Source organism: Arachis hypogaea, chromosome 10, assembly GCF_003086295.3.
Source record: "Arachis hypogaea cultivar Tifrunner chromosome 10, arahy.Tifrunner.gnm2.J5K5, whole genome shotgun sequence".
Lineage (NCBI taxonomy): Eukaryota > Viridiplantae > Streptophyta > Magnoliopsida > Fabales > Fabaceae > Arachis > Arachis hypogaea.
This window is the reverse complement of record NC_092045.1, coordinates 62,610,367-62,622,791: the sequence shown is the minus strand read 5'-3', so window position 1 is coordinate 62,622,791 and position 12,425 is coordinate 62,610,367. Positions and strand designations below refer to the sequence as shown.

At 38.5% G+C, this 12,425-nt stretch overlaps 1 non-coding gene across 1 annotated transcript; it reads right to left on the bottom strand.

Annotated features, from left to right (window-relative positions):
- Positions 1-11,113: 11,113 nt before the first annotated feature.
- Positions 11,114-11,217, bottom strand: LOC112719036 (small nucleolar RNA R71). The gene has a single exon (XR_003161356.1). It is a non-coding gene; the product is annotated as a small nucleolar RNA R71 (small nucleolar RNA).
- Positions 11,218-12,425: the final 1,208 nt, after the last annotated feature.

The window sequence follows — 12,425 nt, the reverse complement described above, 5'->3', positions numbered from 1 at the left end:
GGCTATAGTGATAATGGCCGCCCAAGGAATGCGGCATGAAACAGAGGGAAGGGAGAGAAGAGAGAGAAAGAGAAGAAAAAAGAGAAATGTAAAAAGATAAGGGAAGAAAGGTTGACGGCGGCTAGCAACGCTGGTTGCCGGTGGCACTGGAACGGTGGTGGTTGAAAGGTGACAATAGTAGAGGTTTGGGGTGAAGAGCAAGAAGAGACATTGGAGAAGGAGAAAAAATGTTGGAAAAGGTTTTGTGCAAATACAACTAGGGCATTCGCATAATGGTGGGTGGATTTTTGAATTCATGCATACGCATTACTTATGCGTACGCATGACTAGGGTAATTAGGGAGTGATGCATACGTGAGGGATGGTTGTACACGTAGGGTATTGCCACTGCCCCATTATGTCGTGTACGCATGACTTGCTTGCAAACACTGGTGTGGGAATTCAAGATTCCCACAGCTTAACCGGCAATTACACCGGGTCATCTAAGTAATACCTCAGATGAGTGAGGGTCGATCCTACGAGGATTGTTGGATTGAGCAACGATGGATATCTAGTTGGACTTAGGCGAATCAAAAAGGGGTTTGGTGAGTTGCAATTCTCATAAACAATAAAAAGTTAAATAAAGAAAGCAAATAATGGTTTGGTGTAAAAAGAGTATGAGAAAACAGTTAAGGCTTCAGAGATGTTTATCTTTCCAGATTAAAAGTTCTTACCAACTATTTTAACAATCCATGATTTATTTTATGGCAAACCGTAAATGTCTAAACCCTAATCTCTTAGTGATTTAGCCTCCTCTAACCTTCATTAACCGCCACTCTTGTGGTCACTTAATTCCGATTAGAGGGTTAAATTCAAACTAGTTTATTGCCACAAAAACCATGATTACCCAAAGCTAACAGGATTATATGTCACATATACTAATTAGTTCATGTAATTAGCTATTTAGGAGGAATTTATTTTCAAGCTGTAGTTCAAGCGACATAACTCCCTTGAGAATCACAGAAGTCATGTAGAAAAGGTTCATACTCTCGTTCCACCCAATTCATAAGATTAAGAATGAAAATAATTCTTAGAAATGAATCAATACATTAATTAAAATAGACGAATAATAATTCTAATCCATAGAAATAAACAGAGCTCATAACCTTAACCAAGAGGTTTAGTTGCTCATGACTTACGAAGAAAACTAAGGTTCTAAAAATGTGCGGAACGAAGAAGATTGAATAAAATTGATCTTTTCCCTTTTATACTAACCTAATTTGAAATGAAAATAAAATAAAATAATAAATTCTAAAACTAAAAGATATTGTCTGTAAATAAAAATTATAAAAAGAAAATAAGATCTAACTAAAAAATGCTAAATCCACTTGAGAGGCCCAAAGAGGGGTGATTTGGACTAGCAACTGGCGTTTAACACCAGATTGGACATTAAACGCCCCAAAGGGGGTGATGGCGTGTTGGTTGAGATCCCCTGTTGGCGCTAAATGCCAGTTAGCCGTTTAGCACTGAGGGAGGGTGCTACAAGCTTTCTTCTTTTTAGCTCCAAACTCTGCTAAATTGCTTCGAATTTCACCTGAAATCATAAAAATACCAAAACAACTCAAAGTAGCATCCAATGGGAATTTTTGCACTAAAATTAAGTAAAGCTAAAAAAATCTAACTAAAAACAACTGGAAAATGCTAAGTAAAAGGGTATAAGATGATCATGCATCACAACACCAAACTTAAAATATTGCTTGTCTCAAGCAACCAAAACAATATAAGACCAAGAAGAGAAAATATCTAAGACTTTATTTATCGTTTAAGCTCAGGTCCAGTTACTGAATGGGGTTTATGATGCTTTAATTCGGAATAGCTTTGGCATCTCACTATCCTTCGAAGCTCATAAATATTAGTATCCTTTGGAACTAGAACTCCGATGATATTATAGATTCTCTTCTTTAGGTTCTAATTAATTCTTGAACACAGCTCTTCTTTCTTTTCTTTAGTGCTTTGCACCTTGAGCCTAGCCATGACTCTAAGTGTTTTGTCTTCAAGCTTAACTTGAAACAAGAACACCACAAGCACTTAACTGGGGAACTCCTTGAAGTCTAATTTTTCTTTCTGTTTCTCCCAGACAGTGGTGCTCAGAGCCGTAGGCATACTCTGTAACAAAAATTAGTCACGACTTTAAATGATTAGTATCAAGGGTTACTTGACATTTTCACACCACAAGTATATGGTTAGGGAAAACCACTCTTTTGAGCTTATAGATTAGTTTTGACCATCCTAACCATTGATACTCAAAGCCTTGGACCCTTTTCTTTTGATTTTTCTTTTCTTTTCAATTCTTTTTGCTATTTGTTTTGCTTCAAGGATCAATTTCTTTCTTATTTCAGAGAATCAATAATACTTCTCTAAGTTCCTATTCTTCAAGAACCAGTATTCTCAACTCCAATATCAAATATGCACAGTTAATTCATACATTCCGAATTAAAGATAATGCCACCACATTAAAATAACTAGAACACACAATATACAACTCAAAATCTCATGCATTTTTCTACTTCTTTTTCTTGTAATTTTTTGTTTAAGCTCAGTGCACAATGCATGTGACATTCTTTTAAAAAAAACATAAAATACTATAATAAACAACTAAAATAGAAAGCAAGAAAATCCTAATAGTGATCATCCAAACTCAAAAAAGAGAATAGAAAATAGAATGAAATATTAAAAACAGAAATAAGATAAAAGAAGGGAGAATAAAACTCAACCACCTTAGTAAAGGTGGCTGCTGCTCCCTCCGAAGAATCCTCTAGAGCGCCTAAGCTCCTCTATATGATGCCCCTGCCTCCTCTGCTCTTCCATCATCTAATGGAGGAGTGCAGCGTGATGCTCTAGCCTCAACTGATCAACTGATGATGTCATCTCCCCTATAGATGTGGTCAACTGATCCTAGTAGTCACGGGGAGGGAAGTAAACTCCCTGAGGCATCTCTAGAAGATCCTGCGGAGGTGGTGGAACTGGCTCCTGCTGCGATCCCTGTCCGAGCTTTCTAGCATGCTCCATACCCTTTTTTTTGTAATCGGCATCTCAACTCGATCGGGGTATCTCCATCAATGTGAGCTCCAGCTGCTGCACATAGGCGGTAGATGAGACAAGGGAAAGCCAGTCTCGCAGTGGTAGAGGACTTGTCAACTATTCTGTAGAACTCTTGAGGGATTACCTCGTGCGCCTCCACTTCATTGCTGAGTATAATACAGTGAATCATCACTGCCCGCTCGATTGTAACCTTAGAACAATTACTCGTAGGAAGAATGGAGCATTGGGTGAACTCCAACTATCCCCTTGCTACAAGCTTAAGGTCATGCCTACCCAGCTGGTTTCACTTGCCCTTAGAATCCCTCCTCCACTGAGCTCCGGAGAGGCAAATGTCAGCTAGAACTTGATCCAACTGCTGGTCAGTATTGACCCTTCGAGGGTATGACTGAGGGTCCTCTCCAAATGGTGGTAACTGTAGCACCACTCTCACACTCTCTGTGTTGAAATCCATGATGTGCCCTTTGACTATGGTGCGCTAATTCTTTGGCTGCAGGTTCACGCCTCTGACATGCTTTTCTGTCACCTAATCAGAAAAATCATACACCATCAATACTCCAACCTCAGTCACGGGGTTGGCTAGAAGTTCCCAACCCCATCTCAAAATCTGATATAGGATCTCCGGGTACTCCACCGGCATCATATCAAAGCGGACCTCAAGAATCACCTTCTTCTTGTGCACCACTTTATATAAGTGGTCCTCATGTGTCTTGGAAAGGAACCGGGTGAAGTCTCATAGATTGGATGCAGGAGCATTCTCTTTCCTCTTCCTAGAAGAGGATTCTTTGATCTTCGGTCTTTGGTCTTGAAGGGCCAAAGCAGAGCGCCCAACACCAAACTTAAATGTTTTGTTCTTCCCCGAGCAAAGTAAAAATAGAGAATAATAAAAAGAAAATAAAGATGGATAGGAGGGGATAGAGGGGAAGGCTTTGGCCTTGGTTAAGAGAAAAGGGAAAAGAAAGAAAAAATGAGTGTGTATGGTGGAAGGTAAGTAAGAAGTTGAGAGTAGTGTGAGGTGTGGTGAAGGTGGATGAAGATAGGTGTATTTATAGGTGGGGAAGGGTTGGGTTTCTGTTATGGGGTGTGGGGGAGGGAGTTGAATTTGAATTTGGGTCGTTAGAAAGAGAGATGGATGGGATAGATGAGAGAGCATTGGGTGGAGTAGGAGGTGGGTTGAGAGAATCAAGGGAAGTGACGGTGATGGGATGGATGAATGTGGATGGAAAAGTGGGAAAGTAAGAGAGCAAATGGATAAAGATTGAATGAGTAAAGGTGGTTGAGAGTGGGTTGTAACCAATGGCTAAAGCCATGCTTCCACCCTCGAGGCCTCCTCTCTGGGCATTAAACGCCGGTTCTGGCGTTTAACGCCAGCAGGGGAGTAGTTTTTTTTTTTCAAAAGGGATGAGCACCCTTAGCATTAAATGCCCTCCCTGGCATTTAGCGCCCCAACGGGGGTGCTAAAGAATGTAAGACGCCCTCCCTGACATTTAGTGCCCCCAGCATGTCCTTTCCAGGGTGTTCTATTTTTTTGTCTAAGCTCTCCTATACCTGTTCTAAGCGCTGTACATGATCACAAATGTTAGAAAAGCTATGAAAACTATGAAAATTAATAACAAATAAAATGTTATGAAATAAAACTGAAATAAAATGAAAGTAAACTAAAGGATATTAATGATTGGGTTGCCTCCCAACAAGCATTCATTTACTGTCACTAGCTTGACAGGAAGCTCCTTTAAGGAGGAGGAACATAAGGGGTCAGATCTTTACCCCTCATTGTGAACTTCTATCATGTGCTCTCATGAATTAGCTCAGTAAGCTCTAGAGACAGGATCCTATTCACTGTGTTTGGTATGACTGGGCTTCTTGTGAACACCACCTTCATGCCAGATGAGAAGTCTTCAATAGGGATCTTCTTGTTCCTCCATCCCTTGGGTACCTTCTTCTTGGAGCCTCATCCATCTTTGGTGGGTGGTAAATGCCCAATACCAAACTTAGGTTTGATGTCCGGGGGTACTGTATGGCTTTCCACCAAGTGAGAAGGCTTAAGCACTAAACTCTGTATGCAGGTACCTCTTTTGTCAGCGATTGGTACAGGTTCAAAAGCTTTGAATACCATTCAGTGCTCATGTAACCTTAGCATCAATTTGCCTCTCTCTACATCAATGAGTGCTCTTCTAGTGGCTAGGAATGGCCTTCCTAGGATAATGGAGTCCTCTGTATCCTCCTTCATGTCTAGTATCACAAAATCTACTGGGAGGAATAATTTGCTAACCTTGACTAGTACGCTCTCCCATAGCCCATATGCCTGCTTTCGAGACTTGTCAGCCATCTCCAGTGCTATTTTTGTATGTTGCGCCTCTTGAATTTCCAGCTTCCTCATCACGGAGAGCGGTGTCAGATTTATGCTTGATTTAAGGTCGAGCAGCGACTTCTCACTTGTAATAGTCCCAATGGTACAGGGAATCAGGAAGCTTCCGAGGTCTGGCATCTTCTTGGGTAGCTTCCTCTGAATCAGTGCACTGCACTCCTTGGTCAAGATCACAGATTCATCTCCCTTCAAGGCCTTCTTTTCAGAAAGTGCACTTTTCAAATAGGCTATATAGAGATGCATCTTCTCCAACACCTCAGCAAAAGGAATATTGATATGTAACTTTTGGAAGATTTCCAAGAACTGAGTGAACTGCTCATCCTTTGTCTCCTCCTGCAATTTCTGAGGGTGTTGTACTCCAGTCTCTTGCGCCACCAATGGGGCGTGCAATAGTGCTTCTCCAGCTTCTTCTTGAGCCTTTTCTTCCTTCAATGCCTTAGCAGCATGTACCTCCTTAGGCTCGGGTTCCTTGCCCATGGTGAGGACCTTGCACTCTTCCCTTGGATTTACCTCTGTGTTGCTTGGAAGAGTGTTGAGGGGGTCTCTTAGGTATCCTTTTGCTCAATTTACCCACTTACACTTCCAAGTTCTGAATTGAAGCTCTTGTCTCTTGCATAAAGTTGTGAGTAGTCTTCGAAAGCTTAGAGACTATTGAGGCTAAATCAAAATTGTCTTGGCTCAGAGGGGATGCTTGCTACTACTTAGTGGGTTGGAACTGCCTGCAGTTGAATCTATTCTAATTGGTTCCACCTTGATTATTGTTGAAGCTCTGTTGGGACCTTTGTGGCTGTTCCTTCCACCCAAAGTTAGGGTGATTCCTCCATCCTTGATTGAAAGTATTAGCATAGGGATCTTTATTGGGATTTCTGGAGGAGTTTCCCGTATAATTTACTTCCTCAGTGGTGGGTTGAGTATAGCCACAAGAGTCCCCCTGGGTGTAGGTCCCAGCCATGTCATAGGATGCATCTTGAGTATTAATAGCTGAGACTTGCATCCTGGTCAAGTGCTGAGAGATCATACTAATCTATTGGGACATGAGCTTGTTTTGAGCCAAAGTGGCGTCTAATGTGTCCACCTCCAAGACTCATTTCTTCTGAGTAATCCTAGTATTCACAGGGTTCTTCTTAGAAGTGTATAGATACTAGTTGTTGGCCACCATCTCAATAAGCTCGTTAGCCTCTTCAGGTGTCATCTTCATATGCAAGGTGCCACCAGCAAAGTTGTCTAGTGACATCTTGGCCATCTCAGAGAGGCCATTGAAGAACTGAAGATTGATGGTTAAAAGTAAAAATAGTCTTGTATTAATAAACTATGAAAAATAATCCAATGTCAATTCTGGATAAATTAAGAATATGGAAGAGTAAATGAAAAGTAAAATAACAAGCTATAATGACTAGTACCGGAGGTAGACTCTTCTCAAAAGCTAAAGCCAAAATTCTTCAAAATCCTAATTTATGAATGTTCAAGTGAGAAACCTAAGGGAGGAGTAAATTCAGATCTAAAAACAGAAGATTGATGGTTTAGAAGTTATAATAAATTCTCGTTGCAAGTATAGTTTCTAAACCAAGCAATTAACCTTTCTTACAAAAGTTTTGGTTGTCACAAGTAACAAACCCAATAAAATTTATAAATCGAAGTATTCAAACCTCGGGTCGTCTTCTCAAGGAATTGCAGGGAGGTGTGTTTTATTATTGGTTATGAAAAATAGTGTTTTTGGGGTTTGAAAAGGTTTCAGAACAAGAGAGATGGATTGTAGAAATTAATAAATTAATAACGAAGAAATCTCTTTGCAAGGTATGAAAACTGGAAGTCCTATCCTAGTTATCCTTATCAATGGTGATGAGAATTATACTTTTGCTCCCACTAAGTCAACCTCTAACTATGAAGGTCAGTTAAGTGGACAAATTAATTTAATACCTGATGAGCGGATAATTTATACGCTTTTTGGCATTGTTTTTAGGTAGTTTTTAGTAAGTTCAAGCTATTTTTAGGGATGTTTTCATTAGTTTTTATGTTAAATTCACATTTTTGGACTTCACTATGAGTTTGTGTGTTTTTCTGTGATTTCAGGTAATTTTGGCTGAAATTGAGGGACTTGAGCAAAACTCTAATAGGAGGCTGACAAAGGACTGCTGATGCTGTTGGAATCTGACCTCCCTCCAATCGAAATAGATTTTCTGGAGCTACGGAACTCCAAATGGCGTGCTCTCAATGGTGTTGAAAAGTAGACATCCAGAGCTTTCCAGAAATATATAATAGTTCATACTTTATTCGGGAATTGATGACGTAAATTGGCGCTCAACGCCAATTCCATGTTGTTATCTAGAGTAAAACGCCAGAAACACGTCACGACCCGGAGTTGAATGCCCAAAACACGTTACAACTTGGCGTTCAACTCCCAAAGAAGCCTCAGCTCGTGGATAGATCAAGCTCAGCCCAAACATACACCAAGTGGGCCCCGGAAGTGGATTTATGCATCAATTACTTATTCCTGTAAACCCTAGTAGCTAGTTTATTATAAATAGGACTTTTTACTAGTGTATTAGACATCTCTGGACGCCTAGTCCTTAGACCTTCATGGGGGCTGGCCATTCGGCCATGCCTGGACCTTTCACTTATGTATTTTTAACGGTGGAGTTTCTACACACCATAGATTAAGGGTGTGGAGCTCTGCTGTACCTCAAGTTTCAATGCAATTACTATTATTTTCTATTCAATTCTCTTTATTCCTATTCTAAGATATTCGTTGCACTTCAACTTGATGAATGTGATGATCCGTGACACTCATCATCATTTTCACCTATGAACGCGCGTGACTGACAACCACTTCCGTTCTACCTTAGGCCGGGCGCATATCTCTTGGATTCCTTAAACATAATCTTCGTGGTATAAGCTAGACTTGATGGCGGCATTCATGCGAATCCGGAAAGTCTAACCTTGTCTGTGGTATTCCGAGTAGGATTCCGGGATTGAATGACTGTGATGAGCTTCAAACTCCTGAAGGCTGGGCGTTAGTGACAGACGCAAAAGAATCAAGGGATTCTATTCCAACCTGATTGAGAACCGACAGATGATTAGCCGTGCTGTGACAGAGCATTTGGACCATTTTCACTGAGAGGATGGGATGTAGCCATTGACAACGGTGATGCCCTACATACAGCTTGCCATAGAAAGGAGTAAGAAGGATTGGATGAAAGCAGTAGGAAAGCAGAGATTCAGGAGGAGCACAGCATCTCCACACACCTATCTGAAATTCCCACCATGGAAATACATGAGTAAATTTATCTTTATTTTATGTTTGTTATTTACTATTAATTTTCAAAAATCCATAATCAATTACTATCTGCCTGACTGAGATTTACAAGATGACCATAGCTTGCTTCATACCAACAATCTCTGTGGGATCGACCCTTACTCACGTAAGGTATTACTTGGATGACCCAGTACACTTGCTGGTTAGTTGAACGGAGTTGTGACCACGCATAGCAAGGTGCCATAATAATAAATGTCATACAAGTACAAAGAGACCAACTTTGATGATCATAATTTCGTCCACCAAGTGTTTGGCGCCGTTTCCGGGAATTGTTTGAGTTTGGACAACTGACGGTTCATCTTGTTGCTCAGATTAGGTAATTTTCTTTTCAAAATTTTTCAAAAATCTTTTTCAAAATTTTTCTTTTCTTTTTCGTTTTTCCAAACGTTATTTTTGAAAAAATTAATAAAAATCCAAAAAAAATTAATAAAATCATAAAAATCAAAAAATTTTGTATTTCTTGTTTGAGTCTTGAGTCAATTTTTAAGTTTGGTGTCAATTGCATGCTTTAAAAATTTTTCTTGCATTTTTCGAAAATTCATGCATTCAAAGTGTTCTTCATTATCTTCAAGTTGTTCTTGGTAAGTCTTCTTGTTTGATCTTGATGTTTTCTTGTTTTGTGTTGTTTGTTGTTTTTCATATGCATTTTTCGTTTGTTAGAGTCCATGCATTAAAGATTTCTAAGTTTAGTGTCTTGCATGTTTTCTTTGCATCAAAAATTTTTCAAAAATATGTTCTTGATGTTCATCATGATCTTCAAAGTGTTCTTGGTGTTCATCTTGACATTCATAGTGTTCTTGCATGCATTATGTGTTTGATCCAAAATTTTTATGTTTTGGGTCATTTTTGTGTTTTTCTCTCTCATCATTAAAAAAATTCAAAAAATCAAAAAATATCTTTTCCTTATTTTTCTCCAAATTTTCGAAAATTTGAGTTGACTTAATCAAAAATTTTTAAAAATTAGTTGTTTCTTACAAGTCAAGTCAAATTTTCAATTTTTAAAAATCTTATCTTTTCAAAATCTTTTTCAAAAATCATATCTTTTCAATTTTATCTTTGTTTTTCGAAAATTTTCAAAAATCTTTTTCAAATTATTTTCAAAATCTTTTTCTTATCTTTATATCATATTTTCGAAATTACACTAACAATTAATGTGATTGATTCAAAAAATTTGAAGTTTGTTACTTTCTTGTTAAGAAAGGTTCAATCTTTAATTCTAGAATCTTATCTTTTAGTTTCTTGTTAGTTAAATAATTAATTTTAATTTTAAAAATTTAAATCTTTGTCAAAATATCTTTTTCCTAAAAATCTTATCTTTTTATCTTATCTTTTTCAAAATTTTATCTTTTGCAAAATTTGATTTCAAAATATCTTATTTAACTTATCTTCTTATCTTTTCAAATTTGATTTTAATATTTTTTTCAACTAACTAATTAACTTTTTTGTTTCTTATCTTTTTCAAAACCACCTAACTACTTTTCCCTTTTCAATTTTTGAAAATACCTCTCTCTTTTTCAAAAATTCTTTTCAATTGTTTTCAATTTTAATTTTTTTTATTATATCTTATCTTTAATTTTCGAAAATAACTAACTCCTTTTCAAAAATATTTTCGAAAATCTCTCTCTCATCTTTTTTTTTATTTTTTTATTTACTAATACTTCTTTTCATCTCTTATCACCTCCCCTATCCTTACTCTTTATACAGACTATTCATCCCTCTCCTTCCATTATCCCCTTTCTTCTTCTACTAATAATAAGGATCCTCTTTACTGTGACATAGAGGATTCATCTTTCTTTTTTCTTTTTCTCTTCTCTGTCATATGAGCAGGAATAAGGAAAAAGGCACTCTTGTTGAAGCTGATCCAGAACCTGAAAGGACTCTGAAGAGGAAACTAAGAGAAGCTAAATTACAACAATCCAGAGGTAACCTTTCTGAAATTTTCGAACAAGAGAAGGAGATGGCAGTCGAACCCAACAACAATAATGCAAGGAGGATGCTGGTGACTTCACAAAGCCAACGTCCAAATTTGATGGAAGAAGCATCTCCATTCCTGCCATTGGAGCAAACAATTTTGAGCTTAAGCCTCAACTAGTTGCTTTAATGCAACAGAACTGCAAGTTTTATGGACTTCCATCTGAAGATCCTTACCAGTTTTTAACTGAGTTCTTGCAGATTTGTGAGACTGTTAAGACGAATGGAGTAGATCCTGAAGTCTACAGACTCATGCTTTTTCCTTTTGCTGTAAGAGACAGAGCTAGAATATGGTTAGACTCACAACCTAAAGATAGCCTGGACTCCTGGGATAAGCTGGTCACGGCCTTTTTGGATAAATTCTTCCCTCCTCAAAAGCTGAGCAAGCTTAGACTGGATGTTCAGACCTTCAAGCAAAAAGATGGTGAATCCCTCTATGAAGCTTGGGAAAGATACAAGCAGATGACCAAAAAGTGTCCTTCTGACATGTTTTTAGAATGGACCATATTAGATATATTCTATTATGGTCTATCTGAATTTTCCAAGATGTCATTGGACCATTCTGCAGGTGGATCTATTCACCTAAAGAAAACGCCTGAGGAGGCTCAAGAACTTATTGACATGGTTGCAAATACCAATTCATGTACACTTCTGAGAGGAATTCCGTGAATAGTGGGATGCCTCAGAGGAAAGGAGTTCTTGAAATTGATGCTCTGAATGCCATATTGGCTCAGAACAAAGTGTTGACTCAGCAAGTCAACATGATCTCTCAAAGTCTGAATGGATGGCAAAATGCATCCAACAATACTAAAGAGGCAGCTTCTGAAGAAGCTTATGATCCTGAGAACCCTGCAATGGCAGAGGTTAATTACATGGGTGAACCTTATGGAAACACCTATAACTCATCATGGAGAAATCACCCAAATTTCTCATGGAAGAATCAACAAAAGCCTCAACAAGGCTTTAATAATGGTGGAAGAAATAGGCTCAGTAATAACAAGCCTTTTCCATCATCTTCTCAGCAACAGACAGAGAATTCTGAACAAAGCTCCTCTAATTTAGCAAATTTAGTCTCTGATCTGTCAAAAGACACTTTCAGTTTCATGAGTGAAACAAGATCCTCCATCAGAAATCTGGAGGCACAAGTGGGCCAGCTGAGTAAGAAAGTCATTGAAACTCCTCCCAGTATTCTCCCAAGCAATACAGAAGAGAATCCAAAAAGAGAGTGCAAGGCCATTGATGTGATCAATATGGCCGAATGCACAAGGGAGGAGAAGGACGAAAATCCTAGTGAGGAGGACCTCCTGGGACGTCTCTCAAGCAAGAGGGAGTTTCCTATTAAGGATCCAAAGGAATCTGAGGCTCATATAGAGACCATAGAGATTCCATTAAATCTCCTTCTACCATTCATGAGCTCTGAAGACTATTCTTCCTCTGAAGAGCATGAAGATGTGACTGGAGAGCAAGTTGCTCAATATTTAGAAGCTATCATGAAGCTGAATGCCAAGTTGTTTGGTAATGAGACTTGGGAAAGTGAACCTCCATTGCTCATTAGTGAACTAGACACCTGGATTCAACAAATTTTACCTCAAAAGAGACAAGATCCTGGCAAGTTCTTAATACCTTGTACCATAGGCACCATGACCTTTGAAAAAACTCTATGTGATCTTGGGTCAGGGATAAATCTTATGCCACT